The sequence below is a fragment of the Rutilus rutilus genome (assembly GCF_951802725.1).
Source record: "Rutilus rutilus genome assembly, chromosome: 13".
Lineage (NCBI taxonomy): Eukaryota > Metazoa > Chordata > Actinopteri > Cypriniformes > Leuciscidae > Rutilus > Rutilus rutilus.
The window spans coordinates 40,478,113-40,491,793 of NC_140218.1; the positions used below are offsets into that span (position 1 = coordinate 40,478,113).

Consider the following 13,681-nt stretch of genomic DNA (forward strand, 5'->3'; position numbering starts at 1 on the left):
TCACCTACACAATCCAGCTCAAAACGATCACAATATATTACACAAAGAAAACAAAAATGAATCAAAATAATAAACCCAATAAGCAAAATAACAGCAGCATCTCTTTATAACGTCCTCCCACTAGATAGGGTTCCAGATGGGGAAGTTCCCGTTCCTATTAGCAATAAAAACACTAAACGTTAAACTAGATCTATAAGATCCAAAATGAAAAAGGAATGAGATAATTACAATTTTAGATGAACACCACCCAAGCGCCCAGTGTATGATTACTCACAATGCGCCGCAGCCAGCACTTACACACCCGCAATTTTGACTGTTAGCACGAGCAGTACATCTCTTTTCCTTTTAACAGAACATTAAACTAAATCTAAAATCCCCAGTGAAAAAGGGAACGAGATACTTAAGATTTTTAGATGAACAGACGAACACCGCCCAAACGCCCGGTGTATAGTTATTCAATACGCCGCAGCTCGATCCGCCAGCCAGCCAGCACTCACACACCCACTATGTTAACCCTTTAGGCGCCAAGGTTTTTTTGAAAAAATGCTGGATTTTGACATCAAAATTTTAAAAACTTGTGGCTTGAAAGGGCTTAAAGATAGAGATCTACTGTAAATTAGAAAAATGTTGGGGATGACTGAAAGTTTATGTGGGGTGTAAATATACTCATCTAATTTGCATATTATGGCGTCATCAGGGGGCGGCCCTCTTGAATTTCATAATATTCAGGAAAAAGTAGATATTGAACTGATGTTTGAACTTATTTGCATGTTTTATTTTTATTATCCTCATTCCAAATGATGAGAAAAGAGGAAACCAACAATAACTAAATTATAGTACTAAATTAGTACTAAATTATTACTATACTATATAGTAGTAAAACGCATATGAACAGTAGCCTACTTTTTTATCAGTTCATCAGTAATATTCAGGAAATAGTAGATATTGAATTGATGTTGGAATTTGCTGCCTTTACCTCTAGCAACAGCTCTCCTATGTACACTAAGACCACATCCACCCCTGCCACCCCCGTCCCCGTTGGGCACATGGTCAAAATGATCTGTTTGTGCTTCGTGAACACTCGTGCCTTGCACGGCGGCACAGATGTACCGGGAGAAGCGCGGGCGACACCATTGCGCGGCACAGATGTACCGGGAGAAGCGCGATCATTAGACGGCGATCGTCATTTCCAAAAGGCAAATATTCCCCTTCAGAGTCAGAATCGGCGAATAACATTTGCAACACATCCTCACGGTACAAGTTTTTATTAGCCATTTGATGATTTTCTCTCACATATCTCACAATTTACTCAGACGCTCTGAACTGAACTGCTTCCGCATCAATGACACGATCGCTCACTTGCTCTGCTGTGTGTTTATGATGTCATTTTGGTCTTGAATCGAAGTATTACATGTCTGCTATCTAGTGGTAGGGAATACAAATGAGATATTACACCATATTAGGATCTACAGCCTGTTTTTTTAAGTATGACGTCTTGTCGCAATTTTGCGACTTTGGCGCTTAGAGGGTTAACCGAGATTGCATACAGCCACCAGTAATGCTATAAATCAAAACTATAAATAGTACAGATTAAAAGAGAGCAGTCCACCTCATTACAAAATACTGCTAGCCTTAAAATACCTGAGGATAACAGGAACGGGAAAGAAAATGCCAGGGGGGGCAGAAGCCCAGAATCAGCAAGCCACGTAAACAGATGCCAAAATAAAGGTCTTTAAATACTACAGGTGCTCCCACCTCATTGGTGTCCTACCCACCCTCTAATAAACCAATAAACGAGCTCCTTTACCCTGCCACACATAGTTTAACCACACTGACTTATTTGTAGTAATACTGTGGCTGTACAAATGTTAACTTTATCAGTCCAACCAAAGAAACATGGTTACTACACTTTTACTATAGTAAAAGCATGGTTCATTTTCATCTGGGTATTTTTGAGTATTACACATAAGTATAAAATTAAGTATAAAATACGTTAAACAATAGTTAAACTTTAACTTTATAAACTTTAAATATTTTAACTTTAAAATAAGTAGCTTTCGTTACACACATTGCCAACCCGTTCTCATCTCAGGGCGTCAAATAAGGCCGTTTTGTCACGTCCTTCGGCGTTTTCTGCCCACGCATATAGCACCCTTTTGCGTATAGATGACACGCACATGGCTTTCAACCAACTTCAATGTAAAACCATCCGCGATGTAATTACACGCTCAGGGCTTCACCAGTCGTCAATTCACCTCAACATTGATCGACTGCACAGACTAAAGACGTTTTCAGCAACGACTTATGTTTGCTCTATGATTAGGATTGCCTACACCTAATATAGGAGGTCATTGTTTTCCATTATTTATCTTTCGAGAGGAGATATTCGCCATTTTCAACACCCTTATCGTCTGTGAGAGACGCTCGCGGCTTAACCACCTCCAATGCAACCCACCCGCGTTTTACAGGACGCAGTTGGACTTTGCTAGCCAATCCAAGTGCGTGATATCAGACGCTTTCAGCAACAGTAGCATGCGTAGGCTACAATTTCGTTTAGTTTTAAATAAGCCTGTGGTAGCCTACTCAATTTTTAAACGTGAATGTGTGCTAGGTATCCTAACTAAAACACGACAATATAGGTTCCATCATCCCTTAATTGCCCGCAGGAGTATATTGGCCGAATTCAACACACCCTTTATCGTGTGTGAGAGACGCTCATGGCTTTCAACCATCAATGCAACCCACGGGCGTTTTACAGGACGCAGTTGGACTCGTTAAATATGGACGCTTGGCCAGGACCCCTTGGCGTCACTTTTTAACGCACTGGGTATACCTTTGGCGTCATTTTTCAACGTGCAGGGTAGTCTGTTTGACTTCTATAGAACTCTGAACCGGAGCCTGCGGCGTTGAAATTTGACGTCTTGGTAACACCGTCCGCAACCCGTCTGCTGTGTATGGGTTGAGGCTACAATAAAAAAAAAAAAAAAAAGGAATAGACTACAATAAATGATCTATGCCAGGGCTAGTAAAATGGCGGCCCCCAGATGATATTTATCTGGCCCTCCAACTGGTTTTTGATGTTTAAAAACCCTCGCAATCTGATATCTAAGTGCCCTCTCTGCGCAAAGGTTTAGCGCGTTCGGCAACCGCATTCAGCGGTGAGTTTAACAACGCACATGGTGTGCAACCGCATTCAGCGGTGAGTTTAACAACGCTCAACTGCAGGTAAAACGGCATTCAGAGGTTAGTTTAACCAAAACAACGCTCAACTGCAGGTAAAACTGCATTCAAAGGTGAGTTTAACAACACTCCACGGCGTGCAAGTAATTAGTTTAACCGTTTTCTTGTCATAGGTACTGGTACATAGGTACATTGCTTTAACTAGAGCATGCTGGGTAACGTATTTTTATCGGAGGTTTGTTGATGTTAATAAATATATATAATATGCTACGATTGTGTTCAATTAATATTACATTTTTTATTTTATTTTTTATTGATTAAATCCTCTAAATTAATAACGCTGACGTCACTGTATGGGGCGATCCCAAGGTCCATTGCGATTTCCCACTTGGTAAGTAGAAGAGTTAATTAATTGAGATGGGTACTATTCTTAAATTTACACATCTAAAAACTGTTGAATCAGGACAAAAAGTTGTGTTTAGAACCTTTAGATGTGTAAGGTGGCAATTTCGTATGACGGTAAATAATAGAAGGCATTATAAAAATATAGCTTGCTGCACCAAATGTGCAGGCTAGCAAAGTTAGCTAATTGAATTCAAGTTCATTTTTTGTCGCATATAATCATGTATCATAGGGGAATGTAATATTTTCAGTATTACATTAGCCCACAACTATTATCCAATATTAGAAATGTTCAGATGAAGAACAGTTGCCAGATTGGTTTGTTTTACAGCCTAATTGTTTAAAATCCATGCAAAATTATATAATTAACACCCAAATAAATCTATAATTAACAATACAAATTAATTCATAACTACAACATTATTGTGGCTCATCACAATATGAAATGATAAATAATTTGTGTGTTCTTTCAGAGGCTATTTAAGGCTACTACAGTGAACAGTGCAACTGTAAAATTATTTTCCATTTCTGTCCTTTGCCTTAAAATAAAAAAATTCCACTTGCCCAAGCCTTTTTTTATCACACATAGAACAACCCAAAACCAACCAAATGGCTGGGAAACTATCCAATCTGGCAACATGAAGAATACTGGTGTAAAATATAAGGTGTTCGATTCTGAATTGCTTTTTTCTCCCTCATCAGGTCCTTCAGTTTTGCCTGCTCTTTATTCTAATCCCCCACCACACATACACACACAGAAACACACACAATAAAGGCACTTTTAAGAGCCATGTCTGTCTTGTGTTTTTCTGTCAAGTATTACTGTAAGTAAGTCATGATGGCAATGGCAGAAACTGCAGAGTACCTCTGGCCTTATCTGAAACTGGCCATTGATTGCATACAGTTCAAGAGGAATGTTTCTTGCATTGTACTCCAACTCCATTAAATGTCCTTAAAATAAAATTGATTTATATATTACTGATGTTTCTAATAATTCAGTGGATTTAACTAATGTCTGATAACTGCTTTTGTTCATTTCAGGTGAGTAAACTTGAAGCTGTAGGATACAAGCCAATTTTATTTATTGGCAAGCCAGATAAAAGGGCTTCGAATAAATGGGTTGCAGATATAATAACCCATCTGCACCCCACTCCTGTCACTAAAATTCTTTTGGAGAAGATGCGGAGGGCCTATGAATTTATCTTGACAAAATGTAAGTAATGTTTTGATTTAGAAATTATGAATGTTTAAAATGTATATTTCTTTGTTAATATGTAAAGATTTTAAATGAAAGTAAACTTGTATTATAGCAACCTCCACAGCAACCGGAGAGTCAAATGGTGCAGCAGGCGGAGAGTCAAGCGGCGGCGGAGAGTCAAACCAAGGAGTCTGAGACTGTATTTGTTCTTAACCTTGTTCCTCTGTCTTCCCCACTCTCTCCAACCTCTCTCTCTTCTACTTCTTCGTCTACTTGTACAACTATTCTTCCTTCACTTTCTTCCAAACTTCCACTGCCATGCTCTAAGTCTTTGCAACAAATGAAAAGGACAAACACCTCTGCCTCTTCACACTATTCTCCCTCTGTCTCTCTTCCATCTCCGTCTGCCTCTTACATTTACACTTCTTTGTGTCAGGAAGGGCCACGTGTGAAGAACAGAAGAAAAGGTAACCTTTTGCATGGTACATCTTACCCCACACTGGTAATAAATTTGCTCCCAGTCAGAGTTGACTTCATGTAAATTTGATTAATTTGGCTAACCGGGTCATTGGTAGCCAGTTCACAGTATTTAGTTATTTAGCTGTGGCCAATGTCCAAGGCCTGTGGTTAATGTCAATCCCTGACTTAAGGTCCTTCCACACTGAGTCTGAAATTTCCGTATGCGTTTTTCCGTATTCGTCATTCGGTGGCTCTGAATTGTCAAAACACCATTCCAAATTCTTACTACTGATCCGAAAAACGCAGAAAATCGAACCCGATCCGATTTTTTTATGACGGCAGTGTGTAAACGTGATTGACAAAACATATTTATTCGTCGTATTTCAGAGTCAGTGTGCAAGGACCATTAAGCTAAGAGGACTTTGGGAAAGCCAATCCTGTACATTTTGCTTTCAAAAACAGGGACAAATTTACTTTGACATGAATGAAAAGGACTGCATATTACCTCACATGTGAAATGATAAATTTGAACTGATTCAGCTACAAAGCATGGCATCATGGCTTAATAAACTTTCCGTGTCTTTTCATCATTTCAGGTTGCCGAAAATGTAGTAGGCAGAAGGTTTTCCTCTTTGATCGAATAACTGGGGAACGGATAAATGAGGTAAAATGTGTTCTGTTAGGCTGCTTTCTTGTCTAAATGACTGATTCTGACCTTTCAAAGATAATAAAACAATATGTTATGCCCTAATCAGTGATTGCTAAAACAGTTAAAATAATTATTATTCGTGTTTTTGTGTGTAGGGGAAAGCCGAATTGAAAGTCCACTGGTTGCCATGCACTGTGTGGTAAGTCATATTTTATTTATTATTTAATTCTCAGTACTCAGAAGCAAACAGCGATGAGGTGGAGGCATTTGGAAGAGCTAGATCCGGCAGGTAGGCCCTTGTAACCTTTAGGACATGCATTCCGATGATGAAAAATTATGGAATAGTCTTCCGAGCATTCCAAAATCAGACACACTCTCTCAGTCCAGACTAAAGACAAATATCTGGACTGTCTTTAGTCTGGACTGAGAGAGTGTGTCTGAATTTGGAATGCTCGGAAGACTATTCCATAATTTTAAAGACAAATGGGCGAATGATCTACCTCCTTGTCTTTATTTAGAATATTCTATTTGTAAGATCCTGGAATTTTGTGATTAACACAATGGATTGTAGGTAATGAGGAGCTGAACCATTCAGTACTTGCTGAGTAATTAATAGAACTCTAAAATTAGCTGACAGACAGCCAATGTATGGACAATAAAATGGTCCTGATGTGATCTGGTTTTACTGTTTCTAGTAAGTTCTCTAGTGGCTAGCTCTAGCTCTGAACTATCTTATTTATTGAGCCTGCAGCAGGACATCCACTTGGTAATGCATTACAAAAGTAGCAGTGTTTCATGCACGCATAAATGAATCTTTCAGCATCTGAAACTCTTATGTGTCATAATTTAGTTGTTTCCTGTTGTACATGTGTTGGAAATGTGATTTTCCTCATCCCACTAATGACAACTTCATCCCTCAGTTTATCAGAAACATTTTGAAATCCGTAAATTGAGATACATGGCTTTCAATGTACAGGAACTGTGTGGAACATTGTGTAACTAGAGCTGCCAGACAATTGTAGTTTAGTAAAAAGTACAATAGTTTCCTGTGAGATGCAATGTTGTATAAAAATGTGTAAAATGAAAAAACACCGTAAATTGAGTGAATGTACTCAGTTGCATTCCACCACTGGGCTTAACCAGGGTTAATGCTACTTTACCAAACATAAATACATTTCAATGAACTCTCTAAATTTAACCCAACAGTGATTTTGATTTTTTTTTTCTCTGTGTTCTAATGAATTTTTTTGCACTTATGATATTTTACAGTGGCAAAACCTGGGATGACACATGGGAGCCTGCCAGTGAATTCCTGCATGTTATGCCTAATTCCCCACATCCCAACCAGCAACCTTGTCACCTGGACTCAAGCACCCTTAATTTCTTTTCTTTTCTTTTTTTTTTTTGTGAGTTTTTTTTTCTTTTCTTTTTCTTTTTCTCTTGCTTTTGTTCATTAAAGTTTTTTGCACAATACCCAGTCTCTTTTTGTGTTTATTTTCTTAATAAAAAAAAACTTTTGCATTTTCATTAACTGCACAACAGCCAGGAAGTGTGCCATGGAGATCATAAGGGAGAACATTAGTGCTGTTTGGCATAATGGCATTCCCAAAGGCATTATTTGTACTATTTTTTTAATTTATTTTTTATATAGTTTAGGTAAGTCTACTTGAACTATTTGTGTGGTATGCCAGCCATGAATACATACCACAGAATACTCCTAAAGATATTAAAATGTTGTAATCCTACAATTTCCGATATTAATTCCTTTAACATTTATAATTATAATTGTAATTACCTATTTATATTTGCCTTTTTACAAAATAATGTAAAATTAATCATGTAAATATATATATTGTTTTTATTTTGGGGGGCAAAGTGTTCTTCAAAGGGAAGAAAATAATGTATTTTCTGGTGGCAGCCTTGCATCTCCTGGGTTTTTTTGTTTTGTTTTGTTTTTTAAGAAAAGAAAAATTAAAGTCTTTAAATAGTTTGGCATATCAATACATTTGGGGAAATTAGTACAAAGTGTGAGTGCAATCATCTTTAAATGTTACAGACGCATTTTATTTGATTAAGAGATTAACTTATATCTGTTTAAAACAAATACTGCATGCTAGAATAACTATCAAGAGTAATTTTCTTTCTGTAAGATCCCTGTTACTAAGGTTGTAAGGTTACATAGCCTATCTTCAGTCAGAACTCGGAACTTTTTATTTTTATTGCAGAACTTATACATAAATGATCATGGAAATTAAGTGTTGTTGTATATCTTTCAATGAAAAATAACAACAACAAAATAAATAAATATCCTGGATTTGCGTACATCAAAAGTCGGAAGAGCCTGTAAATACCATATATGGACAAGTGTGACGTGGTTTTGACGTTTCCATGGCGCCAGCAGGACAAGCTGTGGTTGGACTAACGTTTAGGTCAGAATAAAAAGCGCTCCATATCGCAAACTATGTTTTGCTTGCGTTATGCTGTCAGTAATACTGTCAGTTAACAATAAGGTATTGCTATATTGAAAGAAATTACACGTTTACCGAGATCCTAACCCTAACCCTATAGTGTAACTACACACTTCAATGAACTACAATTTACAGCGCCCGTCCCATGGACACAATGATAGAGGCGTATGGGTAATGTAGTTTAAAAACGTTTAGTAATGGAATTAAATAAATACAATCTTTAATGAACAAAGGAACATCTAAATATGTTCATTATTCAAACCTCTTTGACATATTTGAGTGCCAGACTGAAATTTGGTATTTTACTGTGAGCACTTTTTAAAATGCTTTTTTAACACCTTTCCATGTATGCCAGACATCTCTTTCCAACATTATGTATTAAACATAGCATAAATAATTGTCCTACCAATTTTCACTTTTATACACTTATCAGACTTTGCATTTGCAGACTTTGCAGAATGTGCATTTTTTTTGCTCTTCCAGGGGTGCTACGGGACCCCTGGGGGAGGAAGGGCAGTAAAACCTACACATAATACTCTCTTCATCATGGACAACAAACTGTATTGAGTCACATTTATATCTGAACATTCTTTTGCTTTCCCGCCTTTTCTATATTTACATCATGCTTGTGTTAGGTTTTGATTATATTGCAAGACTCTGAACTCGGAATACAAAAATACAGCAATATTTTACAAATGTTGTAAAATAGACCTTTTCTGAATTGCTAAAACACTAAACCTCCCAAATTCTCAATAGCCTAATCGAATTTGTCGAGTAAATCACTCTTTCTGTAAAACATTAAACAAGTTCAGGTAGTTAAAACACTGTTTGCAAATCTCATGCACTCTTTTGGCAAAACTCTAAACACATTCTCACTCACTAAAACACATTTCACACTGACACATTTATGTTTCAAAACACTAAACACGGGCAGGCAAAAGTTAAACAACTACAACACAGTTGTCATCGTTAACACACAACTACTCAAAATTGTTCATTTATTTCTAATGATGAGACCAAACCAACTGTACATCATACAAGTCAGTTCAGAGTGCCAAAACTGACTCAAAATGTTGCACTGAATGTTACCAACAATGGATGGAAACAATATAAGAGGGAGAGGAGGAAGAAGAGTATGTGAAATAGGTGGTGAACAAAGAGGAAGAGGAGGAGGATGAGAAAGAGCAAGGTGTGAAGAATGTTGTCAAGGCTGGATCTGCTTTAGGGATTTTCCCTTTTCCTGAGATGACATTGTTATGTGGAAGAAGTCATCAGGCCGGACCAACATGAAGACATGATGCAGAATAAAATCTCTCTCACTGACCTTGATTCCTCTAGTTGCACAACTCTTCTGAGTGACTGTAACGCTTTTCATTTAGAGGTTTTTACTGTAACCTTTTTGTCTTTTGCAGTTGGGTCACAGTATAAAAAGTGCTGAATATACAGACATTCAATACTATACAATATTCAGTACAATACTATACTTGCAGTGCATACAGTATACAATTTATTCACCTTACTACTGTAAGTTGTCATTACTATACTTTTTTTACGTAATTGCAAAATTTGTTTACTTAGTTACGATATACTTTTATTTCGGTAACTGCGTGTTTCGGATTCTGCTCTTCGTTTTTCTCTGTAGTGTCTAACGAACGATCTGTAGTGTTTATAATATTGACTGATGTGTGTATGATCTGAAAGCATTGTTTGATTTGAGCACAGATAAAATGGTTTTGAGGCAATTGTTTGATTTTGCCATAAGAGTCACATGTTCTCTGAATGTGGTTTGAAAATTTGGTTTTGTGTTTAAGGTTTTGAGAATGTGAGTTTCAAGAAATGTGTTTTAGCAATCCAGAAAACTGTAACATTATACTGTTAATCAGGTCACAGCTGATAAATCTACACAATTGATAGGTGAAATGTTCTGAGTACCACAGAATCACATCAGTTGACTATGAAACCTGTACTAGATTACACAGAAAGCACATTGAATATTATGTTGGGGAGAAAATTATTCCTCATCATTATGGTGTTCTTCCTTATAATCTGCTTCTTCCATGTCTCTTAACAGATTTCAATTGTTATACAGCACCCTACAGTTCAACTAATGAAAGTTACTGTACCACACAGTGCATGCATGCATGCACACATTTCTATGTATGTGAAAGAAGAGGTAACACTTTGGTTATATTTATGGTGATAAAAAGCAGATTTTATTACATGCTTTATATTCATAGTTAAGGTCATTGTCCAGAAGTATGAAAGGTGTTACTGTCTTGTAGATTACAGTCCATCATCAGATATTTCATAGTCACTGTTGTACTCATCAGCTGAATCACTGTACAAGAAGTTGATGTCCTCTGCTCCAGACAAAACTTGCAGGTAACAGTCTCTTGCTTGCACCTTCATTTCTCTGATTTGATGCCACTTTCTGAGGATGATGCTCTGCAGACCTTTCAAACCTTCTTCACTTAGGCCACATTGCGAATCTTAAAAGAGGAACACAAGAATTTAAGACCAGCATTAGAAACTTTATAAACAGTCATCATTGTTGTGTATATTTATTAGGGCTGCCCCCTAATAGTAATCTTTGGTCGAGGCAACCCTATGTTTATGTAATTTATTACAAATACATACTTTTCATTGTCTCACTAGAAACAAGCAGGACAGCTCTCTGAGGGTATCGGGACGAGTTGAAAGAGATTTCCAATGGTGGTCCATCTCTGCAACAAGAATCTTCTGCTCCTCCTCAAGTCTCCTTACTGACATCATGATGTCAAACGCCTTTCTCTTTGTCCTTAGATCGACAGAGTCTGGAATGCATTTATGATAAATAAATAAATAATTTGTATTAAACATCAACCTTCAAAGAATCTCTGAAATAGTATGGGGTTACAGAATGACATTTGAAGCATTGTGGGTTATGTGTCATTATGTATCAGATTTGTCAGAAGCAGTCAACAAACAGTAACAATTACAATTATTTGTGACTAAATGTATTACAAGTAATCATTTCCTCACCGTCAGCCCAATCCTTTACATCATTCTTCCAATTGGCTCGCTGTCACTGTCAATTGCGCTTTCATGGACTCTAGGTTTTGTAACTGGCTTTGCAGAGCTTTTGTGGTCTACAATAACAAACAGTGGTAAGAAACAAAAAACAAATGCTCAATGCACAGCTTCGTACACTGCTAACATGCAGTACTGAACATCTAAAATTAATTCTACTGATGTCATTACCTTTTGATATCGGCGGGTCAGTGAGATAGCCAAATTGTTGAACTTTTGCTGATTCCAGCGCATGGCCATGAGAGTCAGCATATCTGTGCATCCTGAAAAACAAAGAAAATATGATGTTACCATATTCCTCCTACGTATTATGTAAGGATGTAACCAGTGCAGTATGTGGTCATCTTACCTGCTTTTGACATATGCTTTCTGGTTACTGCAATCCTAGATAGGAAGGCATTGCACTGTTCCACCTCCTCCCCTAGTGTTAAACCAGCACCGTCCTGATATGCTCCACTCCATTTTACCTGGTTAAGATAAAATAATAATAATAATAATAATAAATAAATATATATATATATATATATATATATATATATATATATATATAAAAACAGATGTTTGCAGATGTTCAGTTTAGATAATACGATTCTATCCCATAGCAACACTTCCTTACCTCGCATTTAAAATCATGGGCTTTGGCATGAAATACCGAAAGGAATGGCTTCATGTTAAGAAGGTGCTGGAGCTCTGGAGCAGGACTCCGTGCCGACACACCACAAGCTCCAATCCCTCCTCGTCTACCTTGCTGGCAGATCTTTGGGAGGTCTCTCTGGCTGCTGACCACTCCCCTCCACAAACACTTCTTCCACTGAACTACAATATGGAAAATTGTTGATGAAAATAAGACTCTCCTAAACAAACTCTTCAGAAAGAGGTTATTATAGTGCTGAAGTCTAATTATCATCTAGAATTTTACATGTTTGGTTGTGTTGTGAATGTGGTCTACAAATCTTTTTACGTCTTCATCCTTGGCTATGAAGATGCCTTCAAAGATGGCCTGTTCCTCAGATCTAAAAAAAACAAAAAAACAACAATTGATGATTGACAACAATTTATAACTTAAAATCTGAGATTTCTTAGTTCACATTAAAGAGCAATGTTTTCTTATTAATACAAACACTGTGATACACAGTTTGGAGTAGCTAGCAGCATTCTTGAAATGGTAATGCTTGCAGTTTCCATCAACTGAAACTGCAAGCATATCTAGGGTGCATGCAGGACAGTTGAAGGGCTCTTCCTTGCATATGTTGTCCACCTCAAATCGCACAGCCTCCCACTCAAAAAAACTTTTCAGAAAACTGTCTGCTGAGATCTTGCTTATCAACCAACAACTCAAAGATATCAACAACACTGCAGGATAGATAAATTCAATACTCACACGACCAAAGCGGCTGATTCAGTATGCTTGGCAGGACAGTCCTGGTGCCGCCATCTTCATTTCTTCAAATGAAAAAAAAGACATCTGTGGCATAAAGTGTGGCAAATTGAAGGGTTGCAGGCCAGTAGTCACTTCTGTTTAGGGCATCGACTCAGCAGTCCAAGTGGATTGGCATGCCTCACAAATTAACTCAGGCATGGTTCGATCATGTCATCCTGGAAATATCAAAAACACATCCACTGTAATGTAAACCAGGGTTTGGGTTCTTTGTACTATTTATATATTACTTTGTATACTTCATATATTTTTAGTTTTATATCTATGTCAAACTTGTAGGGAGTCGCGTATGGATATATATTTATTTTAAAGATGCTTCTCAAACAGGACAAAATAAAGTTCTTCACATTCTTACCATTCATTGTGACCACAGCAACAATCTTTCCTGGACTAACCCTCAATAACTCTGGTGAACAACCACAGATTTTGTCAGGTATCTCCACAGGTACAAGCCGGACTGAAAAAGATCATACAGTACACTTGAATTATGTTAAGGGGGCTAAAAATAATTTTTGAAGCTGCCGAAGAGGGACCTAAAGAAAAATAAGAAAAAAAACAGAATTGAACATTTTACACCAGCATTCTCTTCATCTGTGTTGCCAGAATGGGCTAAATTGTATGTGATATTCCTTTTTAATAAACAAGAAGTGAATATTGTTAATTACATTTTAGATAGAAATTAGACAAAAATTGTCAATAAATGTAAGTTTAGCTCTATTTCAAAAAAAAAAATAAAAAATAAAATTCCAAACAAAGCCACAGCAGAACTTCTAATATATATATATATATTAGAAGTTCTGCTGTGGCTTTGTTTGGAA

At 37.0% G+C, this 13,681-nt stretch overlaps 2 long non-coding RNA genes across 3 annotated transcripts; one reads left to right on the plus strand and one right to left on the minus strand.

Moving 5' to 3' along the window:
* Positions 1–3,801: 3,801 nt before the first annotated feature.
* Positions 3,802–8,328, plus strand: LOC311302427. Its single transcript, XR_014629568.1, has 5 exons — positions 3,802–4,795; positions 4,893–5,247; positions 5,836–5,903; positions 6,044–6,087; positions 7,158–8,328. It is a non-coding gene; the product is annotated as an uncharacterized lncRNA (long non-coding RNA).
* Positions 8,329–11,035: 2,707 nt separating this feature from the next.
* On the minus strand, positions 11,036–13,570 carry LOC311301881. Of its 2 annotated transcripts, none has more exons than XR_014629521.1 (8): positions 13,219–13,570; positions 12,807–13,021; positions 12,387–12,438; positions 12,042–12,241; positions 11,775–11,892; positions 11,597–11,688; positions 11,378–11,484; positions 11,036–11,169 (listed from the first exon to the last, which is right to left on the minus strand). It is a non-coding gene; the product is annotated as an uncharacterized lncRNA (long non-coding RNA). The 2 variants fall into 2 exon arrangements; XR_014629522.1 differs by having other exon boundaries at positions 12,345–12,438.
* Between the last annotated feature and the right edge of the window lie 111 nt (positions 13,571–13,681).